Source organism: Triticum urartu, chromosome 3A (assembly GCF_056163025.1).
Source record: "Triticum urartu cultivar PI428250 chromosome 3A, HENAU_Tu73, whole genome shotgun sequence".
Taxonomy (NCBI): domain Eukaryota; kingdom Viridiplantae; phylum Streptophyta; class Magnoliopsida; order Poales; family Poaceae; genus Triticum; species Triticum urartu.
This window is the reverse complement of record NC_141875.1, coordinates 720,060,192-720,073,547: the sequence shown is the minus strand read 5'-3', so window position 1 is coordinate 720,073,547 and position 13,356 is coordinate 720,060,192. Positions and strand designations below refer to the sequence as shown.

At 49.2% G+C, this 13,356-nt stretch overlaps 2 pseudogenes; both read right to left on the bottom strand.

Moving 5' to 3' along the window:
• Window positions 1-8,256: 8,256 nt before the first annotated feature.
• Window positions 8,257-9,105, bottom strand: LOC147982111 (polygalacturonase-like; annotated as a pseudogene).
• An 885-nt stretch (window positions 9,106-9,990) lies between these two features.
• LOC147982110 (polygalacturonase-like) lies at window positions 9,991-11,556 on the bottom strand (annotated as a pseudogene).
• Between the last annotated feature and the right edge of the window lie 1,800 nt (window positions 11,557-13,356).

Genomic DNA, 13,356 nt, shown 5'->3' with positions numbered 1-13,356 from the left:
GGCCACTTGATTTAAAAGTTTATCAAGCCGCTTTCCGCCAAACGACATAACACGGATTAGTTAGACGGACATCCAGACTCCCGTAAGCCTATGCACTCAGGCTGGTTGTAATGGAGAGTATCATATATTAGTATCATGCATATGATACTAGTGTATGATATTAACTCCCTAAAGCATAGTTGTTGGGAACGTAGCAGAATTTTAAAATTTTCTACGCATCACCAAGATCAATCTATGGAGTCATCTAGCAACGAGGGAGAGGGGAGTGCATCTACATACCCTTGTAGATCGCGAGCGAAAGCGTTCAAGAGAACGGGGTAGATGGAGTCGTACTCGTCGTGATCCAAATCACCGATGACCTAGCGCCGAACGGATGACACCTCCGCGTTCAACACACGTACGGTTGGGAAGACGTCTCCTCCAACTTGATCTAGCAAGGGGGAAGGAGAGGTTGATGGAGATCCAGCAGCACGACGGCGTGGTGGTCGAAGCAACGGCGATCTCGGCAGGGCTTCGCCAAGCTTAGCGAGAGGGAGAGGTGTCACGGGAGGGACAGGGGGGCTAGTTTCCCTCCTACTTCAGCCCATGGGGCCCTCCGGGATAGGTGGCCCCACCCGGTGGACCCCGGGACCCTTCCGGTGGTCCCGGTACAATACCGGTGACCCCGGAAACTTTCCCGATGGCCGAAACTGGACTTCCTATATATAATTCTTCACCTCCGGACCACTCCGGAACTCCTCGTGACGTCCGAGATCTCATCCAGGACTCCGAACAACTTTCGGGTTACCATATACTAATATCTCAACAACCCTAGCGTCACCGAACCTTAAGTGTGTAGACCCTACGGGTTTGGGAGACACACAGACATGACTGAGACGAATCGTCGGTCAATAACCAACAGCGGGATCTGGATACCCATGTTGGCTCCCACATGCTCCTCGATGATCTCATCGGATGAACCACGATGTCGAGGATTCAATCAATCCCGTATACAATTCCATTTGTCAATCGGTACGTTACTTACCCGAGACTCGATCGTCGGTATCCCAATACCTCGTTCAATCTCGTTACCGGCAAGTCACTTTACTCGTACCGTAATGCATGATCCCGTGATCAACCACTTGGTCACATTGAGCTCATTATGATGATGCATTACCGAGTGGGCCCAGAGATACCTCTCCGTCATACGGAGTGACAAATCCCAGTCTCGATTCGTGCCAACCCAACAGACACTTTCGGAGATACCCGTAGTGCACCTTTATAGTCACCCAGTTACGTTGTGACGTTTGGCACACCCAAAGCACTCCTATGGTATCCGGGAGTTGCACAATCTCATGGTCTAAGGAAATGATACTTGACATTTGGAAAAGCTATAGCAAACGTACTACACGATCTTTGAGCTATGCTTAGGATTGGGTCTTGTCCATCACATCATTCTCCTAATGATGTGATCCCGTTATCAATGACATCTAATGTCCATAGTCAGGAAACCATGACTATCTTTTGATCAACGAGCTAGTCAACTAGAGGCTCACTAGGGACGTGTTGTGGTCTATGTATTCACACATGTATTACGATTTCCGGATAACACAATTATAGCATGAACAATAGACAATTATCATGAACAATGAAATATAATAATAACCATTTTATTACTGCCTCTAGGGCATATTTCCAATAGTCTCCCACTTGCACTAGAGTCAATAGTCTAGTTACATTGTGATGAATCGAACACCCATAGAGTTCTGGTGTTGATCATGTTTTGCTCTAGGGAGAGGTTTAGTCAACGGATCTGCTACATTCAGGTCCGTATGTACTTTACAAATATCTATGTCTCCATTTTTAACACTTTCACGAATGGAGTTGAAGCGACGCTTGATATGCCTGGTCTTCCTGTGAAACCTGTGCTCCTTGGCAAGGGAAATAACTGCAGTGTTGTCACAGAAGAGAGTCATCGGGCCCGACGCATTGGGAATGACTCCTAGGTCGGTAATGAACTCCATCACCCACATTGCTTCTTGTGCTGCCTCCGAGGCTGCCATGTACTCCGCTTCACATGCAGATCCCGCCAAAACGCTTTGCTTGCAACTGCACCAGCTTACTGTCCCACCATTCAAAATATACACGTATTCGGTTTGTGACTTAGAGTCATCCAGATCTGTGTCGAAGCTAGCATCGACGTAACCCTTTACGACGAGCTCTTCGTGACCTCCATAAACGAGAAACATATCCTTAGTCCTCTTCAGGTACTTCAGGATATTCTTGACCGCTGTCCAGTGTTCCATGCCGGGATTACTGTGGTACCTTCCTACCAAACTTACGGCAAGGTTTACATCAGGTCTGGTACACAACATAGCATACATGATAGACCCTATGGCCGAGGCATAGGGGACGACACTCATCTTTTCTCTATCTTCTGTCGTGGTCGGGCATTGAACCGTGCTCAATCTCGTACCTTGCAATACAGGCAAGAACCCCTTCTTTGACTGATTCATATTGAACTTCTTCAATATCTTGTCAAGGTACGTACTCTGTGAAAGACCAATGAGGCGTCTCGATCTATCTCTATAGATCTTGATGCCTAATATGTAAGCATCTTCTCCAAGATCCTTCATTGAAAAACACTTGTTCAAGTAGGCCTTTATGCTTTCCAAGAATTCTATATCATTTCCCATCAACAATATGTCATCCACATACAATATGAGAAATGCTACAGAGCTCCCACTCACTTTCTTGTAAATGAAGGCTTCTCCATAAGTCTGCGTAAACCCAAACGCTTTGATCATCTGATCAAAACGAATGTTCCAACTCCGAGATGTTTGCACCAGCCCATAGATCGAGCGTTGGAGCTTCAACACCTTGTCAGCATTCTTAGGATCGACAAAACCTTCCGGCTGCATCATATACAATTCTTCCTTAAGGAAACCATTAAGGAATGCCGTTTTGACGTCCATTTGCCATATCTCATAATCATAGAATGCGGCAATTGCTAACATGATTTGGACGGACTTCAGCTTCGCTACGGGTGAGAAAGTCTCATCGTAGTCAACCCCTTGAACTTGTCGATAACCCTTAGTGACAAGCCGAGCTTTATAGATGGTCACATTACCATCCGCGTCTGTCTTCTTCTTAAAGATCCATTTATTTTCTATGGCTCGCCGATCATCGGGCAAGTCAGTCAAAGTCCATACTTCGTTTTCATACATGGATCCTATCTCGGATTTCATGGCTTCCAGCCATTTGTCAGAATCTGGGCCCGCCATCGCTTCCTCATAGTTCGAAGGTTCACCGTTGTCTAACAATATGATTTCCAAGACAGGGTTGCCGTACAACTCTGGTGCGGTACGTGTCCTTGTGAACCTACGAAGTTCAGTAGCAACTTGATCTGAAGTTTCATGATCATCATCATTAACTTCCTCTTTAGTCGGTGCAGGCACCTCAGGAACATTTTCTTGAGTTGCGTCACTTTCCGGTTCAAGAGGTAATATTTCATCAAGTTCTACTTTCCTCCCACTTACTTCTTTCGAGACAAACTCTTTCTCTAGAAAGGATCCATTCTTGGCAACAAAGATCTTGCCTTCAGATCTGAGGTAGAAGGTATACCCAATAGCTTCTTTAGGGTATCCTATGAAGACGCATTTTTCCGATTTGGGTTCGAGCTTTTCAGGTTGAAGTTTCTTGACATAAGCATCGCATCCCCAAACTTTTAGAAACGACAGCTTAGGTTTCTTCCCAAACCATAATTCATACGGTGTCGTCTCAATGGATTTCGACGGAGCCCTATTTAAAGTGAATGCGGCAGTCTCTAAAGCATAGCCCCAAAATGACAGCGGTAGATCGGTAAGAGACATCATAGATCGCACCATATCCAATAGAGTGCGATTACGACGTTCGGACACACCATTACGCTGAGGTGTTCCAGGCGGCATGAGTTGTGAAACTATTCCACATTTCCTTAAGTGCGTGCCAAATTCGTGACTCAAGTATTCTCCCCCACGATCTGATCGCAAGAACTTGATTTTTCTGTCACGTTGATTCTCAACCTCACTCTGAAATTCCTTGAACTTTTCAACGGTCTCAGACTTGTGTTTCATTAAGTAGACATACCCATATCTACTCAAGTCATCAGTGAGGGTGAGAACATAACGATAGCCACCGCGGGCCTCAACACTCATTGGACCGCACACATCAGTATGTATGATTTCCAATAAGTTGGTTGCTCGCTCCATTGTTCCTGAGAATGGAGTCTTGGTCATTTTACCCATGAGGCATGGTTCGCACGTGTCAAATGATTCGTAATAAAGAGACTAAAAGTCCATCTACATGGAGCTTCTTCATGCATTTGACACCTATGTGACCAAGGCGGCAGTGCCACAAGTATGTGGGACTATCATTATCAACCTTACCTCTTTCGGTATTCAAACTATGTATATGTGTAACATTACGCTCGAGATTCATTAAGAATAAACCATTCACCAGTGGAGCATGACCGTAAATATATCTCTCATATAAATAGAACAACCATTATTCTCGGATTTAAATGAGTAGCCATCTCGAATTAAACGAGATACTGATACAATGTTCATGCTCAAAGTTGGCACTAAATAACAATTATTGAGGGTTAAAACTAATCCCATAGGTAAATGTAGAGGTAGCATGCCGACGACGATCACATCGACCTTGGAACCATTCCCGACGCGCATCGTCACCTCGTCCTTCGCCAGTCTCCGCTTATTCAGCAGCTCCTGCTTTGAGTTACAAATGTGAGCAACCACACCGGTATCAAATACCCAGGAGCTACTATGAGTACTGGTAAGGTACACATCAATTACATGTATATCACATATACCTTTAGTGTTGCCGGCCTTCTTGTCCGCTAAATATTTGGGGCAGTTCCGTTTCCAGTGACCACTTCCCTTGCAATAAAAATACTCAGTCTCGGGCTTGGGTCCATTCTTTGGCTTCTTCCTGGCAGCTTGCTTACCGGGCGCGGCAACCCCCTTGCCGTCCTTCTTGAAGTTCTTCTTACCCTTGCCTTTCTTAAACTTAGTGGTTTTATTCACCATCAACACTTGATGTTCCTTTTTGATCTCCGCCTCCACTGATTTCAGCATTGAATATACCTCAGGAATGGTCTTTTCCATCCCCTGCATATTGAAGTTAATCACAAAGCTCTTGTAGCTCGGTGGAAGCGACTGAAGGATTCTGTCAATGACCGCGTCATCCGGGAGATTAACTCCCAGCTGAGTCGTGCAGTTATGCAACCCAGACATTTTGAGTATGTGCTCACTGACAGAACTATTTTCCTCCATCTTACAACTGAAGAACTTGTCGGAGACTTCATATCTCTCGACCCGGGCATGAGCTTGGAAAACCATTTTCAGCTATTCGAACATCTTATATGCTCCGTGTTGCTTAAAACGCTTTTGGAGCCCCGGTTCTAAGCTGTAAAGCATGCCGCACTGAACAAGGGAGTAATCATCAGCATGTGACTGCCAAGCGTTCATAACGTCTTGGTTCTCTGGGATGGGTGCGTCACCTAGCGGTACTTCTAGGACATAATCTTTCTTGGCAGCTATGAGGATGATCCTCAGGTTCCGGACCCAGTCCGTATAGTTGCTGCCATCATCTTTCAGCTTGGTTTTCTCTAGGAACGTGTTGCAGTTGAGGACAACGTGGGCCATTTGATCTACAAGACATATTGTAAAGATTTTAGACTAAGTTCATGATAATTAAGTTCATCTAATCAAATTATTCAATGAACTCCCACTCAAATAGACATCCCTCTAGTCATCTAAGTGAAACATGATCCGACTCAACTAGGCCGTGTCCGATCATCACGTGAGACGGACTAGTCAACATCGGTGAACATCTTCATGTTGATCACATCTTCTATACGACTCATGCTCGACCTTTCGGTCTTCCGTGTCCTGAGGCCATGTCTGTACATGCTAGGCTCGTCAAGTCAACCTAAGTGTATTGCATATCTAAATCTGGCTTACACCCGTTGTATTCGAACGTTAGAATCTATCACACCCGATCATCACGTGGTGCTTCGAAACAACGAACCTTCACAACGGTGCACAGTTAGGGGGAACACTTTCTTGAAATTATTACGAGGGATCATCTTATTTAAGCGAGAATCGTTCTAAGCAAATAAGATGTAAAACATGATAAACATCACATGCAATCAAATAGTGACATGATATGGCCAATATCATTTGCTCCTTTTGATCTCCATCTTCGGGGCTCCATGATCATCGTTGTCACCGGCATGACACCATGATCTCCATCATCATGATCTCCATCATCGTGTCTTCTTGAAGTTGTCTCGTCATGTATTACTTCTACTACTATGGCTAACGCTTTAGCAATAAAGTAAAGTAGTTACATGACGTTTATGTTGACACACAGGTCATAAATAAATTAAGACAACTCCTATGGTTCCTGCCGGTTGTCATACTCATCGACATGCAAGTCGTGATTCCTATTACAAGAACATGATCAATCTCATACATCACATATATCATTCATCACATCCTTTTGGCCATATCACATCACACGGCACATGCTGCAAAAACAAGTTAGACGTCCTCTAATTGTTGTTGCAAGTTTTTACGTGGCTGCTATAGGTTTCTAGCAAGAACGTTTCTTACCTATGCCAAAACCACAACGTGATATGCCAATTTCTATTTACCCTTCATAAGGACCCTTTTCATCGAATCCGATCCGACTAAAGTGGGAGAGACAGACACCCGCTAGCCACCTTATGCAACTAGTGCATGTCAGTCGGTGGAACCAGTCTCACGTAAGCGTATGAGTAAGGTCGTTCCGGGCCGCTTCATCCCACGATGCCACCGAATCAAGATAATACTAGTAACGGCAAGTAAATTGACAATATCGACGCCCACAACTGCTTTGTGTTCTACTCATGCATAGAAACTATGCATAGACCTAGCTCATGATGCCACTCTTGGGAACGTAGCAGAATTTTAAAATTTTCTACGCATCACCAAGATCAATCTATGGAGTCATATAGCAACGAGGGAGAGGGGAGTGCATCCTCATACCCTTGTAGATCGCGAGCGGAAGCGTTCAAGAGAACAGGGTTGATGGAGTCGAGCAGCATCAGCTGCTTCACACTCACGCCTTTGGACTGGTTAATATCAAGCATCTGCAATCGTACGTACGTATGTCCAACGCCCGTCACAAGGAAACTGAATCCAACCACATTGCAAAAAAAACCAAGAAGTTCATGTCATCACTCACCCTGGGACCTTGCCCGGTGCAATTGCATCTCGGCAGGGCTTCGCCAAGCTTAGCGAGAGGGAGAGGTGTCACGGGAGGGAGAGGGAGGCGCCAGGGGCTAGGGTGCGGCTGCCCTCCCTCCCCCCCACTATATATAGGACTCCTAGGGGGGCGCCGGCTCTAGGAGATGGGATCTCCAAGGGGGGCGGCGGCCAAGGGGGTGGCTTGCCCCCCAAGCCAAGTGGGGCGCTCCCCACCCATAGGGTTTCCAACCCTAGGCACAGGGGAAGGCCCAAGGGGGGCGCACCAGCCCACTAGGGGATGGTTCCCCTCCCACTTTAGCCCATGGGGCCCTCCGGGATACGTGGCCCCACCCGGTGGACCCCCGGGACCCTTCCGGTGGTCCCGGTACAATACCTGTGACCCCCAAAACTTTCCCGATGGCCGAAACTAGACTTCATATATATAATTCTTCACCTCCGGACCATTCTGGAACTCCTCGTGACGTCTGGGATCTCATCCGGGACTCCGAACAACTTTCGGTTTACCGTATACTAATATCTCAACAACCCTAGCGTCACCGAACCTTAAGTGTGTAGACCCTACGGGTTCGGGAGACACGCAGACATGACCGAGACGACTCTCCGATCAATAACCAACAGCGGGATCTAGATACCCATGTTGGCTCCCACATGCTCCTCGATGATCTCATCGAATGAACCATGATGTCGAGGATTCAATTAATCCCGTATACAATTTAATTTGTCAATCGATATAAGGGTTGCTTTGAGATCCACCAAGCAATGATCACACTACCATGTTTTTCTTTTTGATCTTACGCAACTGTGCACGTGAAGTATTTACAGAAACCATCGAAGCAAGAAGATGCTCGCGCTTCTCCGGCCGGACGGCAAACTTCGATCATCAGAAGCAGCTCGGCGGTCTGACCTCTCCGGACGTGGACCGGCCAGCATTTCCGCACTTGGCCTGCGCCGGCCGCCTGTGCTTCTACGTCAGACTAATGTTCCTGAGCTTGATCCCGCTGCAGGGGTTGGTACCGCTGCAGTTGAACTTGACTGCAACGGGCATCGCCGATGTGCCCTCGGATGTCCGCGTATGATATGTTGCTGATCTGCACCCCGAGCTCTGCATGCACACACAACAACAGAGCTCATGATACAGTCGATGGACGGCTTCACGGGCAGGGAACTTGAATGGGGGCATCTCTTACGCACATTGCCTGGGCAGTCGACCTTGCGGGGGCAGTAGTTCTGGTCGATGAGGATGGGGTTGGCCACGCGGTTCATGGTGACCCGTGAGAAGGAGACGTTGGTGACGGAGCCGGAGTTGGGCATCGCCCACGTCTTGATCCGCAGGCCGTTGGTCGTGCCCGTCAACACCGCCTTGTCCACCGTCATGTTCCTCACCCCCTCCTCACCGTCCTACCATCCCAGGCTCCCGATGCTGCCACCGTCCATCCAATGCAAACACAAAACCAATGCTATTACATTGCGCAAACCACAAGCAGACACAATAATGGATGATGAACCAGCAACTGAAGGTGACACCTGATGTCGTGGCCCGGACCGCACTTGATGTCCCTGATGAGCACGTCGGTGGTGCCGGGCCCTAAGGAGACGCAATCATCGCCGGTGCCGATGGTGGTGTTGAGGATGCTCACATGGCGGGAGTGGCTGACGTGGATGCCGTCGGTGTTGGGCTGTTGGCCGGTGCAATGATCCGTATGCCTTGGACCGTCACGCCGGTGCAGTCGAAGATGGCCATGTGGAATACCTTGCTGTCGAGCAGCATCAGCTGCTTCACACTCACGCCTTTGGACTGGTTAATATCAAGCATCTGCAATCGTACGTACGTATGTCCAACGCCCGTCACAAGGAAACTGAATCCAACCACATTGCAAAAAAAACCAAGAAGTTCATGTCATCACTCACCCTGGGACCTTGCCCGGTGCAATTGCATCTCGGCAGGGCTTCGCCAAGCTTAGCGAGAGGGAGAGGTGTCACGGGAGGGAGAGGGAGGCGCCAGGGGCTAGGGTGCGGCTGCCCTCCCTCCCCCCACTATATATAGGACTCCTAGGGGGGCGCCGGCTCTAGGAGATGGGATCTCCAAGGGGGGCGGCGGCCAAGGGGGTGGCTTGCCCCCCAAGCCAAGTGGGGCGCCCCCCACCCATAGGGTTTCCAGCCCTAGGCGCAGGGGAAGGCCCAAGGGGGGCGCACCAGCCCACTAGGGGATGGTTCCCCTCCCACTTTAGCCCATGGGGCCCTCCGGGATACGTGGCCCCACCCGGTGGACCCCCGGGACCCTTCCGGTGGTCCCGGTACAATACCTGTGACCCCCGAAACTTTCCCGATGGCCGAAACTGGACTTCCTATATATAATTCTTCACCTCCGGACCATTCCGGAACTCCTCGTGACATCTGGGATCTCATCCGAGACTCTGAACAACTTTCATTTTACCGTATACTAATATCTCAACAACCCTAGCGTCACCGAACCTTAAGTGTGTAGACCCTACGGGTTCGGGAAACACGCAGACATGACCGAGACGACTCTCCGGTCAATAACCAACAGCGGGATCTGGATACCCATGTTGGCTCCCACATGCTCCTCGATGATCTCATCGAACGAACCACGATGTCGAGGATTCAATTAATCCCGTATACAATTTCCTTTGTCAATCAATATAAGGGTCGCTTTGAGATCCACCAAGCAATGATCACACTACCATGTTTTTTTCTTTTTGATCTTACGCAACTGTGCACGTGAAGTATTTACAGAAACCATTGAATCAAGAAGACGCTCGCGCTTCTCCGGCCGGACGGCAAACTTCGATCGTCTGAAGCAGCTCGGCGGTCTGACCTCTCCGGACGTGGACCGGCCAGCATTTCCGCACTTGGCCTGCGCCGGCCGCCTGTGCTGGTACGTCAGACTAATGTTCCTGAGCTTGATCCCGCTGCAGGGGTTGGTGCCGCTGCAGTTGAACTTGACTGCAACGGGCGTCGCCGATGTGCCCTCGGATGTCCGTGTATGATATGTTGCTGATCTGCACCCCCGAGCTCTGCATGCACACACAACAACAGAGCTCATGATACAGTCGATGGACGGATTGACGTGCAGGGAACTTGAATGGGGGCATCTCTTACGTACATTGCCTGGGCAGTCGACCTTGCGGGGGCAGTAGTTCTGGTCGATGAGGATAGGGTTGGCCACGCGGTTCATGTTGACCCGTGAGAAGGAGACGTTGGTGACGGAGCCGGAGTTGGGCATCGCCCACGTCTTGATCCGCAGGCCGTTGGTCGTGCCCGTCAACAGCGCCTTGTCCACCGTCACGTTCCTCACCCCCTCCTCACCGTCCTACCATCCCAGGCTCCCGATGCTGCCACCGTCCATCCAATGCAAACACAAAACCAATGCTATTACGTTGCGCAAACCACAAGCAGACACAATAATGGATGATGAACCAGCAACTGAAGGTGACACCTGATGTCGTGGCCTGGACCGCACTTGATGTCCCTGATGAGCACGTCGGTGGTGCCGGGCCCTAAGGAGACGCAATCATCGCCGGTGCCGATGGTGGTGTTGAGGATGCTCACATGGCGGGAGTGGCTGACGTGGATGCCGTCGGTGTTGGGGTTGTTGGCCAGTGCAATGATCCGTATGCCTTGGACCGTCACGCCGGTGCAGTCGAAGATGGCCATGTGGAATACCTTGCTGTCGAGCAGTGTCAGCTGCTTCACACTCACGCCTTTGGACTGGCTAATATCAAGCATCTGCAATCGTACGTATGTATGTCCAACGCCCGTCACAAGGAAACTGAATCCAACCACATTGCAAAAAAAACCAAGAAGTTCATGTCATCAGTCACCCTGGGACCTTGCCCGGTGCAATTGCCGACCTTCTTGCACGCCAATACTCCTGTCCCTGCCTGTCTAGCGTCCCACCGTGGATCGCCAGGCCATCGGCGTGGTGGAACATGATCCACGCCCTGCTGTCCACTGCCGGCGGCGCGAAGACGGTGCCGTTGTTGTCAATGGCCATGACCACGCCGGCGCTTCGGCAGGGCCCCCTGAAATAGGCCGGGCTAAGCAGGAACCTGCCCGCCAGCATGCGCAGCACCGGTCGGGAGCCGTAGCGCCTCGTGTCGTTGCACGCTGCACCCCACGCGGCCAGGAACGCCCCCGCCGAGTCCGCCCCGCCATCAGGCCTCACGCCGTAGTCCACCACATTGTACTCCGCCGCCACCGTCAACGCCACCAGCAGCAGCGAGAGCCTATGGCTGCTCATCTTCCGCACGATCGATCACACACAAATATGTCTATGCCTAAGGTCTCCTTTGGTTTGGAGGAATTTCATAGGAATTCTAAAGGATAGGATTCTTGTAGAATTTTTTTTTCTTTAGAGCCCTTTGGTTCATAGGAATGGATTCCTATTCCTATATAGGATTGATTCCTATCCTTCACATTTCATAGGAAAATAAAAATGAGCCTAGGCTTAATGAAAAATTTTCTTTGATGTCAACCAAATGACATCTTGTTTTCTATTCCTACTCATAGGATTTAAGATACATGTCATCTAATTTCCTATAAAATTCTTATTCCGATGATAATCCTATCCTATGAACCAAAAGAGATCTAAGCATGCAACTCCTATGGCGTCCGTCGCTGCTTTATATTGATCCGAACGAACTGTCCCAGGTCGTCTCAGGGAAGGAATACAAGTCACATCCCACGTCGTAATCGAGACTAGCTACTTCATGTACGACAAACTAGGATCCGATTTCTATAGGAAAACTATTAAAAAACAGTCGGATTAAGTCTTGGCTTCGTCAGCCGCACCCGGCGCCGTGCGATCGCTCGCACGTGATCGTGTAGTGCGGAGCGTCTCGCTGTCACCACGTGAAGTTACGCTACCCATCGCGACTCCTGAAGCTGAGTGCTCCTTTTACTTATATGTACGTACTTCACTAGTAGTGCTTAGCACGTACCTACACATGCACGTGATGCTGGAATGCTGAGATAATCTCGACATAAGCACTAAACGGGATTAAAGAACATATTCTTGATTTTACGTGTTTGTTGAATTTGGTATTGGCAAGCTTATGGAGTCCTGATTTGCTTGGATATAGCAATGCTTAGAGTAGCATCCTTGACGCCTCTGCCATCTCTGTTGCCGCCGCGGCGGTCGAAGCCGTAAAAACAGCCGTATCATTGTCGCAGCACTACCACGACAGGAAAGAACGCCGTCGCGACATCATCGAAGCAGTTGGGCCTTCATCGGAGCATTGCCGTGATGATCCAAGCACATCGTGGTAGCATCACCGCGACCATTTGAAACACGCCGCCATTGCGGTTCGTCGTAACATCTTCGCGGCCGTCGGAGCACACAACATCCTCGAAGTAGCGGGGTTGTCGTCGTAGCATCGCCTCGCCTGTCGAAGCACCCGCCACAGCCATTGCAACATTATTGAAGCAAACATCTTGCGGTCGTAGCATTATTGAAGCATACCACGGGCGTTAAAGCATGTCATTGCAACATTGTCGAACCAGCCGGGTTGCCGTCGCAGCATCGCTGTGCATCGCCACGGCTGTCAAAGCATGCCGTTGCAACATAATTGATGTGGCCGGGCTTCGGCCGCAGCACGCCTTGTAGCATCGCCACCGGCGCCGTCGAAGAGGCCAGGCTTCCGTCACAACACGCCTCGTAGCTTTGTTGTCGTCGAATTGGCCGGGCTTCCGTCCAAGCATGCCTCGTAGCATCGCCACCGCCGCCGAAGCGACCGGGCTCATCACAGCACGCCTTGTAGCATCGTCGCCGTTGTCGAAGTAGCCGGGCTTCCGTCGCAGCACGCCTGGTAGCATTTGACACGTCTTCAACGTATCTATAATTTTTTATTATTCCATGCTGTTATATTATTCATCTTGAATGTTTTATATGCATTTATATGCTATTTTATATGATTTTTGGGACTAACCTATTAACCTAGAGCTTGGTGCCAGTTTCTGTTTTTTCCTTATTTTTGAGTTTTACAGAAAAGGAATACCAAACGGAATCCAATTGACATGCCAATTTTTGATGATTTTTTATGGA